This window comes from Camelus bactrianus, chromosome 14, assembly GCF_048773025.1.
Source record: "Camelus bactrianus isolate YW-2024 breed Bactrian camel chromosome 14, ASM4877302v1, whole genome shotgun sequence".
Lineage (NCBI taxonomy): Eukaryota > Metazoa > Chordata > Mammalia > Artiodactyla > Camelidae > Camelus > Camelus bactrianus.
The window spans coordinates 25989807-26005302 of NC_133552.1; positions in this window are offsets into that span (position 1 = coordinate 25989807).

The window sequence follows — 15496 nt, forward strand, 5'->3', positions numbered from 1 at the left end:
GCATAAAAAATAAAATGCAGTTTAAAGACTTGTTTTATATTCTGATTTGTATACAATTTTGAATATGGGTACATATGAGATGATAGCAAGAAAGTATCAATTTTGTTTAAGAATTGGTTTTGTGAATTTATAAAAAATACTGTTCACTTTTTTTGAGATATGCACATCTTAAGATGTAAAGTTGAAATGGGATATATGGTCTTAGAGCTGTTTCAGAATACTTGACAACAGTATCAATAAAGGATTGGATGTGACAAGAATGTAGTGGCAACATCTGGAGAGTCCTTTCATGTAGGTGATGGATCTATCGGGTTCATTACACTCTTGTGTGTGTGATGTTTTTTCACGGTGACTATCTTAAAATTACAAAATCAAAATATTCTGAAAAGAAGACATTCTTCCTCCCTCTTCTCAGTTAAACTGGCTTTACTCCTATTCAACTTGTTATTTGATCTTTCTAACTCCACCACTTTCCCTGATCCTCAGATCACAAGAATAGACCTAATCTGGTATTTATCTGAAAGCTGCTTAAACTGTCTGTATTTCATGAGGCTGAAAAGTGAGTATAGATCTGGCTCCATAGGAATTTGATTAGCCCATTTTATGGAGATTTTTTCCATTCTCCTCACCAAAAGGAAATATGGAAACCTATTTAGACTGTATTAAATCCCTGTTTACCCTTTCCAGGTGGTTTTTGAAATAGTACATTGATGTAAATTAGATATTCTGGGATTTTTTTTCATATAAGTCCTAAATAATTTTCAAAATCTGAACAACAAAAATACCCTTTAGCATGACACTTGTGTTGCCTTTGAGTTCTCACATTTTTACATCAATTCTCATTGAACATTTTTATGGATATAGAAGATACTGGAACTAAATGTACATTAATTGTAATATAAAAGTTATGCCCATTCAAATACAATGTTTGCATATTTTTGAATTAAGTTTCCCTCTGGATATAGGCCCAGGAGTGGGATTGCTGGATCATATGCTGTCTATTCATATTCATATTCTATTCTATTCATATTCATATTCATATTTCAGTCTTTTGAGGAATCTCCATATTGTTGCCCATAATGGCTGCAACAAACTACATTTCCACCAGCAGTGTAGGAGGGTTCCCATTTCTCCACACCTTCTCCAGCATTTACTGTTTGTGGACTTTTTAATGGTGGCCATTCTGACTGGTGTGAGGTGATACCTCATTGTAGTTTTGATTTGCATTTCTCTGATAATTAGTGATACTGAGCATTTTTTTCATGTGCCTATTGGCCATTTGTATGTCTTCACTGGAGAATTGCTTGTTTAGGTCTTCTGCCCATTTTTGTTTTGGGTTTTTTTTTTTCTATTATTAAGTCATGTGAGCTGTTTATATATTCTAGAAGTTTAGCCCTTGTCAGTCTCATCTTTTGCAAATATTTCCTCCCATTTCATAGGTTGTCTTTTTGTTTTGCTTATGGTTTCCTTTACTGTGCAAAAGTTTATAAGTTTAATTTAAATTTAATTAGGTCTCACTTGTTTATTTTTGCTTTTATTTCTATTGCTTGGGTAGACTGCCCTAGGAGAACATGGCTAGGATTTATGTCAGATAATATTTTGCCTATGTTTTCTTATAAGAGATCTATATTGTCTTATATTTAAGTCTTTAAGCCATTTGCATTTATTTTTTGTGTATGATGTGAGGGAGTATTCTAACTTCATTGATTTACATGCAGCAGTCCAGTTATCTCAGCACCATTTGCTGAAGAGACTGTCTTTATTCCATTGTATGTTCTTGCCTTGTTTGTCAAAGATTAATTGACCAAAAATTTGTAGGTTTATTTCTGGATTCTCTATTCTGTCCCATTGATCTATGTGTCTGTTTTTGTACAAATACCATGCTGTTTTGATTAATATTGCTCTGTAGTATTGTCTGAAGTCTAGGAGGGTTATTCCTCTAGCTTCATTCTTGTTCTTCAGCATGCTTTGGCAATTCTGGGTCTTTTGTGATTCCATATAAAATTAAGGATGATTTGTTCTAGTTCTGCGAAAAAGGTCCTGGGTAATTTGATAGGGATCACATTAAATCTGTAGATTGCTTTGGGCAGTATGGCCATTTTAACAATATGAATTCTTCCAATCCAAGAATATGGAGTATCTTTCCATTTCTGTAAGTCGTCTTTAATTTCTTTAGTCAATGTTTTGTAGTTCTCCACATATGAGTCTTTCACTTCTTGATCAGATTTATCCCTAAGTATTTTACTTTTTTTGGATGCAATTTTAAAAGGGATTATTTCTTTACTTTTTCTGATATTTCATTTTTAGTGTAAAAAAATGCAACTGATTTCTGTATGTTAATCTTGTGTCCTGCTACCTTACCAAATTCTTTTGTTAGCTCTAGTAGTTTTTGTGTGAAGCTTTTAGAGTTTTCTATGTATAGTGTCATGTCATCCACATACAATGACAATTTAATGTCTTCTCTTCCAATTTGGATCCATTTTCTTTTTCTTGTCTAATTACTATGGCTAGGATTTCCAGTACTATATTGAATAGAAGTGGTCAGAGTGAACACCCTTGTCTCATTCCAGATTTTAGCAGGAAGACTTTCAACTTTTCACTGTTGAATATTATGCTGGCTGTTGGTTTGTCGTAAATAGCTTTTATTATGTTGAGAATACTCACTTTGTTTAGAGTCTTTGCCATAAATGGGTGTTGAATTTTAACAAATGTTTTTCCTGCTTCTATTGAGATGATTATATGATTTTGTTCTGTCTCTTATTAATGTGTTATATCACATTGATTGATTTGCATATGTTGAACCATCCTTGTGTCCCTGGAATGAAACCAAACTTGATCATGGGGTATAATCATTTTCATGTGTTGTTGGATTCTGTTTACTAATATTTTGTTGAGGATTTTTGCATCTATGTTCATTAATGATATTGGTCTATAGTTTTCTTTTTTGAAGTATCTTTTTCTGGCTTTGGTATCTGGGTGATGGTGGCTCCATAGAATGAGATTGGGAGTATTCCCTCCTCTTCAGTTTTTTGGAAGAGTTTGAAAAAGGTTACTATGAGCACTTCTTTGTATGTTTGATAGAATTTCCATGTGTAGCTATCTGGTCCTGGACTTTTGTTTGCAGGGAGATTTTTTGTTTGTTTGTTTGTTTTTGTTTTTGTTTTTGTTTTTGTTTTACTGCTGATTCCTTTTCACTTCTAGTGATTGGTCTCTTCAAATGGTCTATTTTTTCTTGATTCAGTTTTAGTGGACTGCATGTTTCTAAAACTTGTCCATTTCTTCTAAGTTGTCCAATTTACTGCCACGTAGTTGTTCATATTATTCTCTCTTTTTTTTAATTAATGTGGTGTTGGTTGTAATTTCTCCATTTTCCTTTCTCATTTTTGTTTGTGTTCTCTCTCTTCTTTTTGGTGAGCTTTGCCAAAGAGTTGTCAATTTTATATACTCTTCAAGAAACCAGCTCTTGGTTTGATTGATTTTTCCATATTTTTTAAAGAATCATTTTATTTACTTCCTCCCTGACCCCTATCATTTCTTTCCTTCTGGTGACTTTAGCTTTTGTTTGTTCTTCATTTTCTAATTTTTTAGATAGTGGGTTGAGTTGTTTTTTGAGATTGTTCTTTTTTTTTGAGAAAGTCTTGTATGGCTTTGAACTTCCCTGTTAGGACCACTTTTGCTGCATCCCACAGATTTTGTGTGTTTGAGTTTTCATTGTTATTTGTCTCAAGGTATTTTTAAATTTCTTCTTTGATTTCATCATTGACATATTTGTTTTTAGTAGCATGTTATCTATTCTCCATGCTGGGTTTTTTTTTTTTTTCATATGTTTTCCTGTAGTTAATTTCTAGTTTCATGCCATTGTGGTCAGAGAAGATGCTTGAAATAATTTCTATCCTCTTAAATTTGTTGAGACTTCTTTTGTACCTGAGTGTGTGGTCTACCCTTGAGAATGTTCCATGAGCACTTGAAAAGGATGTCTATCAGGTATTTGAGGGATGTAATGTCCTAAATTTTCAACCAAATTCAACTGTTCTATTGTGTTATTTACTGTCTCCATTGCCTTATTGATTTTCTGTCTGGAAGATCTGTCCAACAACATTAGTGTGGTCTTAAAATTTCCTACTATTATTGTATTCCCATCAATTTCTCCCTCTATGTCTGTTAGTATTTGTTTTATATATTTAGGTGCTCCTATATTGGGTGCATATATGTTAATGAGTATAATATCCTCATCTTGTATTGATCCTTTGATCATTATATAGTGTCCTTTATCTTTCTTTATGGCTTTTGTTTTAAAGTCTATTTTGTCTGATATGAGTATTGCTACTCTTGCTTTCTTGTCCTTTCCATTTACATGAAATATCTTTTTTAATCTTCTCATTTTCAATCTATGTGTGTCCTTTACTCTAAAGTGAGTCTTTTGTAGGCAGTATATGGTAGGCTTTTGTTTTATTATGCAGTCTGCCACTCTTTGTCTTTTGATTGGAGCATCGAGTCAATTGATGTTTATGGTTATTATTGATTGATGTGTATTGCCATTTTGAACTTTGTTTTCCAGTTGATTTGGTATTTCTTCTTTGTTTCTTTCTTTTCCTTTTTGTTTTTAATTTTGTTATTTGATAATTTTCTTTTGTATTAGTTTGGTTTCTTTTGGATTTGTGACTCTAGTGTATGCTTTTGTTTTGTGGTTACTCTGTTTTTCTAGTATGTTAACCCATTACTATATCTGTTTTCTTTTGACTGGTAATCATGTGAGGTCAAATACACCCTAAAAAGAATAAAGAAAAAAAAAGAGAGAAAAAAAATCTATATACTCTTACTCCCCTCTCCCACATTTTATGATTTTGGTGTCCTTTTTTTTTTTTTTTCCTTAATCTTCATGTTTATTCTCTTGCAACTTATTGTAGTTATTGCATTTCTAGTCAGATTTTCTCATTTCTATAAATTCCTGCTTCTTTTCTATTTAGAGTAGACCTTTCAATATTTTTCTTAGGACAGGTTTACTACTGCTGAATTGTTCTACTTTTTGCTTGTCTGTGAAATTATCTCTCCTTCTGCTCAAGGATAGTCTTGCCAAATAGAATATCTTAGGTTGCAGCTTTTTCTCTTTGAGAACTTTGAATATATCTTGCCACTCCCTTCTGGCCAGCAGTGTTTGTGTAGAGAAATCAGATGAAAGCCTTATAGGGGTTCCATTGTAACTAATTCTTTGTTTTTCTCTTGCTGCCTTTTAGAATTATTTCTTTATCTTCAACATTGGCCATCTTAAGTATATGTCTTGGTGTGGGTCAGTTTGGTTTCTTCTTGTTTGGGACCCTCTGTTCTTCCTGGACTTGGATATCTTTTTTTTCTTTAGGTTTCAAAAGTTTTCAGTCATGATATCTCCAAATACCTTTTCAATCCCTTTTCATCTTTCTTCTCCTTCTGGGACCCCTATTATGCATAGATTATCATGCTTTATATTATCCCCTAGATCCCCTATGTTGCTTTCATTGGTTTTTACTTGCTTCTTTGTCTGCTATTCTGATTGAGTGACTTCTGTTATCCTGTTTTCCAAGTCACTCATTCATGCCTCTGCATTATCTAGTGTGCTTTTGACTGCCTTTTGCTCAGCTCTTATCTTAGTCATTGAGTTTTCTGTTTTTAATTAGCTGCTCTTTATAGTTTCTACTTCCTTTTTATAGTATTTTCTGTCTCTATTCATAGTCTCTCTAATTTCCTTCGGTGCTTTTATCATCTCCTTTTTGAAGTCATGATCTAGTGGACTGTTGAGGTCTATCTCATTGTTCATTCTTTCAGGGGATTTCTCTTGTTCTTTTATTTTGTAGTGGTTCCTCTGCATCTTTATTTTACTTATATTTCTCTGACTCTATGGGTTTAGGAGTATAAGTTATATACTGTGGTCTTGAAGGGCTGTTTTTTTTGTTTGCTTATTTGTTTTTATTTAAAGTGGGAGAGTTCCTGTGTACACTGTGTGTGTCTAAAAGTTTTGTTGTAAGGGCCTTTCTTACCATTGGTTGTTGTCACATCTTTCTTCCCTGTGTGTTTACTGTTATCCATTTGATTGTGGGTGTGGTTGGTACTGTGGTGATCATATCCTGCCCTGATTGTTGTTGTTAAACAGGCCTCCTTTTTTGTTCTGTGGTTGTCACAGCCTTAACATGGGCCAGGTCTGCTCTTCTGTTGCTGGAATAGAGGTTTCCAGACCCATTTTTGAGCTGTGGTGTGTGGTAGGCTGAGATGAAGTGCTTCTGCTGGGAAGAAGATTCACTGAGAGTACCTTTACAGATGTCCCCTGGGAAGTGCCTTCTGTGGTGTTGTCTGTCACTTGTTATGTGGGCTTACAAAGTACTCTTTGTTGACCACTTCTTTTGTCCCTGACTTAGTTGCAGGAATGTCAGCCACCAGTTCTGGCCCAGGGTCACCAACACAGATCTGCCAATGTCAGGTGCTAGAGCCCACTGTAGGGAGCTTGCAGTCACACACCTGAACCTGTGGTGCAGACCCCAGCCCCGCCTCCAAGTACCATATGCAGGCATGTTGTAAATACCCATATTCACCCCATGTGCCAGAACTCCACTCACTGTCTTTTGTCCCAGAGGCACAGGTTTCTTTCTCTGTCTGGGGCTATAAACAAATCTCAGCCCTGCCTGTGGAGTTATAGGGCCCCTGGGTATGGATTCAGCTTTCAGCCCTGCCTTCGCACAGCAGTGATGACTATGACTGAGCCCTAACTCTGTTTTCCTGAAACCACACCAACAACTGAGCCAAGCAGAGACAGGGATTATGGCATGGTTGCATTGTGACCGTCCCCACACTAACAGGGGTGCTTTTTTTATGAGGGTCCCACGCTGTTCTGTTCCACACACACCCCAGTCAGATCTCAGAGCTCACACCACCTTCCAGTCCCCTAAGGCTGCCTCTGCAGTAGGCCCCTGCTGTCTGTCCAGGCTCCTCAATGATCTCCAGCAGCCAGTCCCAGCTTGTCCCTGCCAGCTCGCATCTATGAGTGGGATCACAGGGATCCTCTGTGCCAGTCTCCCTTAGTTCTGCCTGCCAAGCAACTGTCACTTTTCTCCTCCGAGCCTCAGAAGCTCTGCTGCTGTTCCTGCTGACCTCCCAGTCGGAGAGAGGGTGCATGAGGCTGCCTTTCTCCCTATGCCACTCCCTCCCTGCAGGACTAGTCCTGCACCTATTTTCTTTTTCTTTTTTCTTTTTCCCTCTAACTGGATTTTGTGAGAATCCTCCTGTATTTCAAAGTGAGAGACACTCCACCAGACTTTGGTAGGTGTTCTGTGAGATTCAGTGGGTTTGTAGATGTACTTCTTGGTGTATTTGTGGGAGATGGTTAGTTCTGAGTCTCTCTACTCTGCCATCTTGACACCTCATGGCATGTTTAATTAGTGACAGACATATGCTAAATGGGCTCACCTTACAGCAACCCCAGATAGACATACTAACCCCATTTCATGGTGGCTGAGAGCAGTTGCCAGACTCCACGAAGACCACACGATTAGGAAGCACTCTTCAGTCACAAGCCTGTATAAGTGTGAGCTCTCAGCCACCACTAGCTCCTTATTTCCAAGTGGCAGACCTACTGTTTGCCCCTGGCAAGACAAAAGCAAATCATATGCGAGCTCTGCTCCCTTCATATGCAGAATAAGGGAGCAAGCAAGCCAAACAGCATTTGCAAGTTCCTGTACTTCATTCAGACTCACTTTCCTACCTTATTCAATGGGAGGGTAACAATATGGCAGCATTGTTAGCAGGGTTACATGAGACAATGAATGTGAAGTGTTTGTCACACAGTAGGCCCTCAAAATGTTTTACTTCTCTTTTATTCCATGAGTCTGAAAAATGAAAGATATTTAAATTCAAGGGAAAAATTCCGAGGACAAGTTAATTAAAAAGAAAAAAAAATCAGTGATTTTGATTTATAACCAAGTGAGTTTCAGTTTGAAGAATAACATACTTCACATTTTTAATAAAAGACTAAAAAATCACTAGTACACAGAAAATCACTCTTAACCAAATTATTTTAATGACTTGTAGCAAATGCACTCTTGAATGTTGGACAATTTGGAAAGTAGCAAAGTGCTTTATTCTTACAAGGATCAATTGTTCTGTATTTGACAAAAACGATGAACATTTCATTCTGCTTTACTTTTAAATGGGTGTTATTGTCTTTGTTATTTGACAATGTCAAGGAAGGTGTCACACCAATCCGAAAAGCCCATTCATACTTAATAGGTCGACTGCAGACAGAATGTACCTTTGACTGATTTATGGCTTGAAAATTCTACATAAACAATGTTGATATTTCCATTTTTACCAAGTATCAGCACAAGACATTTTACAACTGTTGTTTAAGCAAAACACAACTGTTCGTTGCTATAAAAAAACAGTAGCAAGTAGCAGAAAAAAATTTGTTTAACTGCCTGTTTACTGAAACCGGGTAGTTAGAACACTAGTGTGCTTTACCCTTTCACCCGGTAAGCTTTAAGTTCACCAATGATTGGAACATACTGTTTAAATTTGAAGTTCTTGGAACTGAGGGTTAAGATTTAGAACATATTTGGGGTCAGTGTTTACTAACTATATTTTTGAAAGCGAAATTGATAATTAACATACGAACTTTTTCAGTATACATCCTAAATGCTCTTTCTTTGTCAGAGCTTTGCTAGAATATTCTCTGAAACTTCTTATTCTAAGCATCTTGATGTTGCCTGTTCTCATTTAAATGTTAACATGGTCACCAAGTGTAATTGCATAGCACCTTTCTTATCAAGTTCACTTTTAATTAAGTGTGTCAGAAAAGAGGCCAAGCTTTCTAAACATTTTACGGCTATTGTGTTGCTTCACAATGTTGTGAACAGATTTCAAATACCCACAGACAATTTCATGAGAAGAAATTGCTCTAATTCTCTGTTACTCCTTTGAATTGGTGTATGAAGAATTACACCTCTTTCTCTGTGTTGGGGCTGCGTTTTAAGAGTGTGTGTGTTTTGCTGATCAGTACAGGAATTCAGGAGGAAATGTATTACCCTTGAGTTCCGGGGAACTTAGACAGATTTATGAGATGTATTTGTGTGCTCATGCATATCAAGACCTGCATAAAAACCAGTGCATTCCCTAAACTCAAAATCATTTAGTAATCTCTCTTACATCCCATCTTCTTATCAAGGAGAAACACCGCACAACCATTACTGAAGCTTCAAAAGCCTATCATTTAAAACAAATCTCCAGGCAATCCCTTGCTTTTAATACCAGAAGCTTATTACTTGTACTTTATAGAGAGACACAAATATGGAAATTTGTATTTTAAAAAACTCATGCTTCTATGCATGTATACAATGCAATGGCAAACTCTGTTTTTTATCTTTTAAAACAATGAGTATACTTGGCCAATTGGAGTATAGAACTAAAGGTCAGACGAATACCTGGAAAGGTGCAGCAATGGATTTAATGGGGGCAAACTGATTAAACTAAGTCAAGCTTAATTCAAAGCAGCAGGAGCAACAGATGCTGTTGCCTTTGTTTATTTTCTCTTGTTGCCAGATGGAAAGGGAGAGATAAATGCTAGAACAGAGAGGAAAGCTGCTGAATTGTGTTTCTACTCCATCTTAGCTTGCCACATCATTTCAACATGCAAAGTGGTCTAAGCAAAGTGTTTTGTTTGGAGTGGACTTTCCAATCCTGCTGACCTGCTCTCTCTTTGAAACAGAGACATCCGTAGGATGGAAATCATATATAAGCAACACAGTTTTTTTTGTTTGTTTGTTTCTGATGAAAAATGAAGCAATTATATTGTATTCTTTTATTCTGGGAAATGTTAAAGCAACTATGAAGTTATGCATTCCCACGTTGGACTGTATGTGGGCAAAATTTGGCAAAAATTTGGTCTTGGTATCATTATCATTGCATTACCTGATAGAAGGTAGACACTCAGTAATTGACTAAGATTCAACACAGAATCAATCTTATTTTCCCAATATCACTAAAGAATTATTGAGCACCTACTTCATGCCTTGGAGAAAAGTCATCTTTTGCATTTTTTTTTTTAAATAGCCCTGCTGGGGTCATATAACCTACATGGAGTACATTCACTTTGAATTTGATAATTATTTGTTGAGGAACTGGCATGTGTTTGGAAGTTATAGTATTAGAGATATAGTAGGGAAGAGAGCATTAAAAAAAACCCAAAAACAAAAAATCTAATCTCCCTAATCTCATAGAGCTAACTTCAAAAGCAGTAAAAAATAAATAAGTAAATAATACACAGGCATGCCTCAGAACTATTGGGCATTCAGTTCCAGATCACCGCAATAAAGTAAATACTGTAATAAATTGAGTCACATGAATTTTCTGATTCCCAGTGTATTTTTAAATTAAGTTGTAGCCTATTGAGTCTGCAATAGTATTATCTCAAAAAAAAAAAGCAATGTGTATACTTCAATTAAAATACACTTTATTGCTAAAAAATCATCCTCTTAGACTTCAGCTAGTCATAATCTTTTTGCTGGTAAAGGGTCTTGCCTCTGTGTTGATGACTGCTGACTGATCAGGATGTTGGTTGCTAAAGTTTGGGGTGGCTGTGGTAATTTCTTAAAATAAGGTAACAATGAAGTTTTCCACATTGATTGACTCTTCTTTTCATGAACCGTTTACCGGCATACAGTTGTTTGATAGCATTTTACCCACAGTAGAAATTCTCTGAAAATTAGAGTCAATTCTTTCAATCTTATCAACAAAGTTTTTGTAATATTCTACATTGCTTGTTATCATTTCAACAATGTTCACAGCATCTTCACCAGGAGTAGATTCCATCTCAAGAAGCCACTCCCTCCACTCATCCATAAGAAGTGGCTCCACATCCATTCAAGTTTTATCCTGAGACTGTAGCAATTCAGTCACATCTTCAGTCTCCACATCTAATTCTAGTTCTCCTGCTATTTCCACCACATCGGCAGTTACTTCCTCCATTGAAGTCTTGAGCCCCTCAAACTCATTCATGAGGGTTGGAATCAACTTCTTTCAAAATCCCATTAATGTTGATATTTTGACCTCTACCTATAGATCACAAATGTTTTTAAGGGTATCTAGAATAGTGAATCCTTTCCAAAAGGTTTTCAGTTTACTTTGCCTAGATCCATCAGAGGGATCACCATGGCAGCTATAACCTTACAAGATGAATTTCTTAAACAATAAGGCTTGAAAGCAAAATTACTCCTTGATCCATGGGCTACAGAATGGATGTTGTATTATCAGGCATGGAAACTACATCAATCTCATTGTCCATCCCCATCAGTGCTCTTGGGTAACCAGGAGCTTTATCAATGAGGAGTACTATTTTGAAAGGATTTTTTTTTTTTTTTCTGAGCAGTAGGTCTCAACAGTGGTCTTAGAATATTCAGTAAACCATGTTGTCAATGGATGTGCTATTATTCAGGCTTTGTAGTTCCATTTAGAGAGCACAGATAGAGTAGATGTAGCATCATTCTTAAGGGCCCTAGGATTTTCAGAATGGTACTCTGGCTTCTATTTCAAGTCACCAGATGCACTATCCCCTAACAAGAGAGTCAGTCTGTGCTTTGAAACTTTGAAGCCAGGCATTGACTTATCTCTAGCTATGAAAGTCCTAGATGGCATTTCTTCTAATATAAGACTGTATTATCTGCATTGAAATCTGTTGTTTAGTGTAGCCATTTTCTTGAATAATCTGAGCTAGATCTTCTGGATAACTTGCTCCAGCTTCTACATCAGCACTTGCTGCTTCCCCTTGCACTTTTATATTATGGTTTCTTTCCTTCAATCTCAGGAACAAATCTCTGGTAACTTCAAAGTTTTCTTCTACAGGTTCCTCGCCTCTCTCAGCCTTCATAGAATGAAGAGTTAGGGCTTTGCTCTGGATTAGGCTTTGATTTGCAGGAATGTAGCTGGTTGGATTTTCTGTCCTGGCCACTAAGTCTTTCTCCATACCAGCAAGAAGTCTGTTTCAGTCTCTTATTCTTTGTGTGTTCACAGGAGTAGCACCTTTAGTTTTCCTCAAGAACTGTTCCTTTGCATTCACAACCTGGCCAAACGTTTTGCACAAGAGGCCTAGATGCTGGCCTGTCCTGGCCTTCACCATGCCTTCCTCGCTAGGCTTTACCACTTCTAGCCTTTGATTTAAGGTGAAAGATGTGCTGATCGTCCTCCCACTTGAATAATTAGAAGCCAATGTAGGGTTATTAATTGGCTTGATTTCAATATTGTTGTGTCTCAGAAAATAAGGAGGCCTGAGGAGAGAGAGAGATGAGGGAAGGGCTGGTCAGTGGACCAGTCAGAACACACACATCACAGGTCAATTAATATGAGCATTTTCTGTGGGCATAGTTCATGGCACCCCAAATAATTACAGTAGTAACATTAAAGATCAATCATCACAGATCACCATAACAAATACAATAATAATCACAAGGTTTAAAATAGGAAAATTGCCAAAACATGACACAAAGTCATGCATGAGCAACTGCTGTTGGAAGAATGGCACCAATAGAATTATTTGACACAGGGTTGCCACAAACCTCCAACTGGTAAAAAAAAAAAAAAAAATGCAGTATCTGCAAAGTTCAATATGGCCAAGTTCAATAAAAGGAGGTATGCCTTCAGTGTCTACTTGTCTTAACTTGGGTTCCCTAGAAAACAGAGTACACATCAAAGCATAAACATTAATTCTTCATTGAGAAGTGTTAAACCAGGGCAGGAAGATTGAAGGCAAAGATTCATTTGTCAGGGAGCATGGGAGGAAATCCGAGGTAATGTGTTATCGAGCTGGCCAGTGTTTCACAGTCATGGTCATTTGGCTTTGAGGGAGAGAATTGGACAGTGTTTAAAGAAAAGTGGGATTAATCATTGGGAAAAAGAAGGGAGGGAGAATTATCTGCCTGCCTTCAGGTTCCCTCTTGCTATTTTCTGTTTCTCATTAGTCAAAATCCTGCCCCTGTACTGTTGTTGGTGGTGTGTGGTGGTAGTTAAAACCCTCTTAGAGTACTTCTGGGTTACCTGGTCTCTTGGAGCAGCTGTTGGGGAAGGCAGAACCAAGTCTCTTGGTATGGAGCTTCTTTTGGGTTTGGCAGTCTTGGCTGAACCTCTGTGGGTCACATGGGGTGGACCTAAGTGCCATTATAAACACTATAAATACAGCATTTGGCCACGCAGTGGACATGGATCCCAAATCAGTCTGATTCATTCCCTGAATATGTTATTCTCACCTGAAAGGGAGAAATCTCAGTTATGAGCTTACTCAGGGTCAATGATAAAATCCTTGGTTTGCCTGTGGTCCTTTCTTTCTTTGGAGGAAACCATATACAGCAAAAAAAAAAAAAAAAAAGGGGGAAGCAACAATAAGACAAATAAGTGGAAAGAGTTGAAATGGCTCTGTGTCTTTGGTGCCATTCCTTTGGGATGACCAATAACCCCTGGTTCCAACAGCTTTTCTGTTTGTTTCAGTCAGCTACTCAAAACCTTTACCAGACCATTTTTTTAAGCTCTTTGAGTTGGGATTCTGTCATTTGCAATGGAAATAAATCCTGCCTAATGCAGCATGTATTATTTCCTTCATTTTTCAGAAAAGAAAGTGGAGACATTAAGTCATTTACTGAGCCTCATTGATTTAGTTGTTATTTTGACTAAATCATACCAGCTACTCTGGTATGTGTATTATTGATAGCAATCAATTGTTACATATTTATTGAGCATTATGACATGGAAAAATACACGAGGACACTAAATTATATTGAATATAAGTTAATCTGACAGCTGATTCAGAAAATACTATCCTATATACCAGAGTTTCACACTAATCATTATAAATGCAAATTAAAAATCATGTACCACTCTAGACAGTTTTAGAAATTCATAGTAAGTATTTCGTATGAGCCTGCTCTTTATGTCATATAGTTAGAATGGGAGTTAATGTTTGCTCTAGCCTACTATAGACAAGGCATCGTATTCACAAATGTTATCTCACTAATCACACTCGATCCTCCCAAGAACTCTGTTATTCCTCCTCTCTATATATAGAAACTGGCCCTCATAATGGATAAGTAATTTCCTATCACGTTGCTAGTATTTGGAGACTATGGGGCTAGACTATCAGTGTGTCTGACCCTGGAACCTTTAACTAACACACCATGAAACTAAACAAAAATCTTACATTTAGGCTATGGTTTTGGATAAATGGTAATTTTAGGAAATTTAGAGTACTTTGGCAGTAAACCAAGTAAACAATTACAAATAAAGCATAAACATGTCACATACCAACTATTTCTCTCACAGACACTAACTGAAATGCAAACTTGGGATAAACTGCTTAATAGTGTGCCCTAGTTTTGCACAAAAGCATTCTACAAACTAAATATTTCCAATTTTGTTTTAAAACACTTTCCTCAAATGTATGTAAGCCATATGCAATATATTACTGCTAAAAGAAAAAAAAAAAAAGAAACTGGGGTTTTAACCATATATCAATGCAAAGCTAATGAATTAACATACACCAGAAGGTCTCTTTTCTTTCCACAGCATCTAATTACTCTAAATATATTAGTGCATATATTAGCATAATTGTTTCACATATTGCAGAGTGCTCTTAAATACCCATAGAAAAGATGTATATACTATTCTAGATCATTCAATCCACTGAACATTTTAACTCACTGAACATGAAATTAAAAGTATATGTAGGTATGTGTATGTGTGTCTCCATAAATATGTGCATATATATTCAGGTGTTAGAACACATCACCTCAGATAATTTGAATATGTAGATTAGTCTTGATAAACACTGAAAGGGCTTTTTATCCTTGGTTTTCTTGTTCAGATGGTTTAACTCATTCATCTCCTTACAAATTTCATAGAACATTGTATTCAAATAGTCTTCATGTACGGGATGGAATAAAACATGAATTGGATGTAACAATTATACAGCCAAAAAATGTTTAAACATGACACAAGTTTACCTTCAGATGTATAGATAAAAGAGAAGAAAAATAGAAAAAATACATATTAATGAGACACTGACATCTAATTACAACCTATTCTCTCATACTAGTTCAATCAACAAACTGGTGTAGAAAATAATGTCACACACTTAGGATCACTTAATATTCATAAACAAATTCAGTCACATATCATCAAAAATAATCAGGATTAATAGTTCAATATTTTATCAGAGCAAATATGAGAGATTTGTAGAAGTTACAAATAAGAAGAGAAATGGAAAACATTAAGGAACATTACGGAACAAAATGTGTCAAATTATCTTTATGCCCAAAAATGTAAGAAAATGCTAATGAAGTAAGTTCAAGATAGACCTAAATACAATAATATACGCATATTTATATTTATACGTTTACCTTTTGGGACATGAGATTCTTTAAATGGTTGAGTCTGTATTTGAATAACAGTGCTTGCATTCATCATTATTAACTGTTAAATTCCTCATTAGTGTTGTATG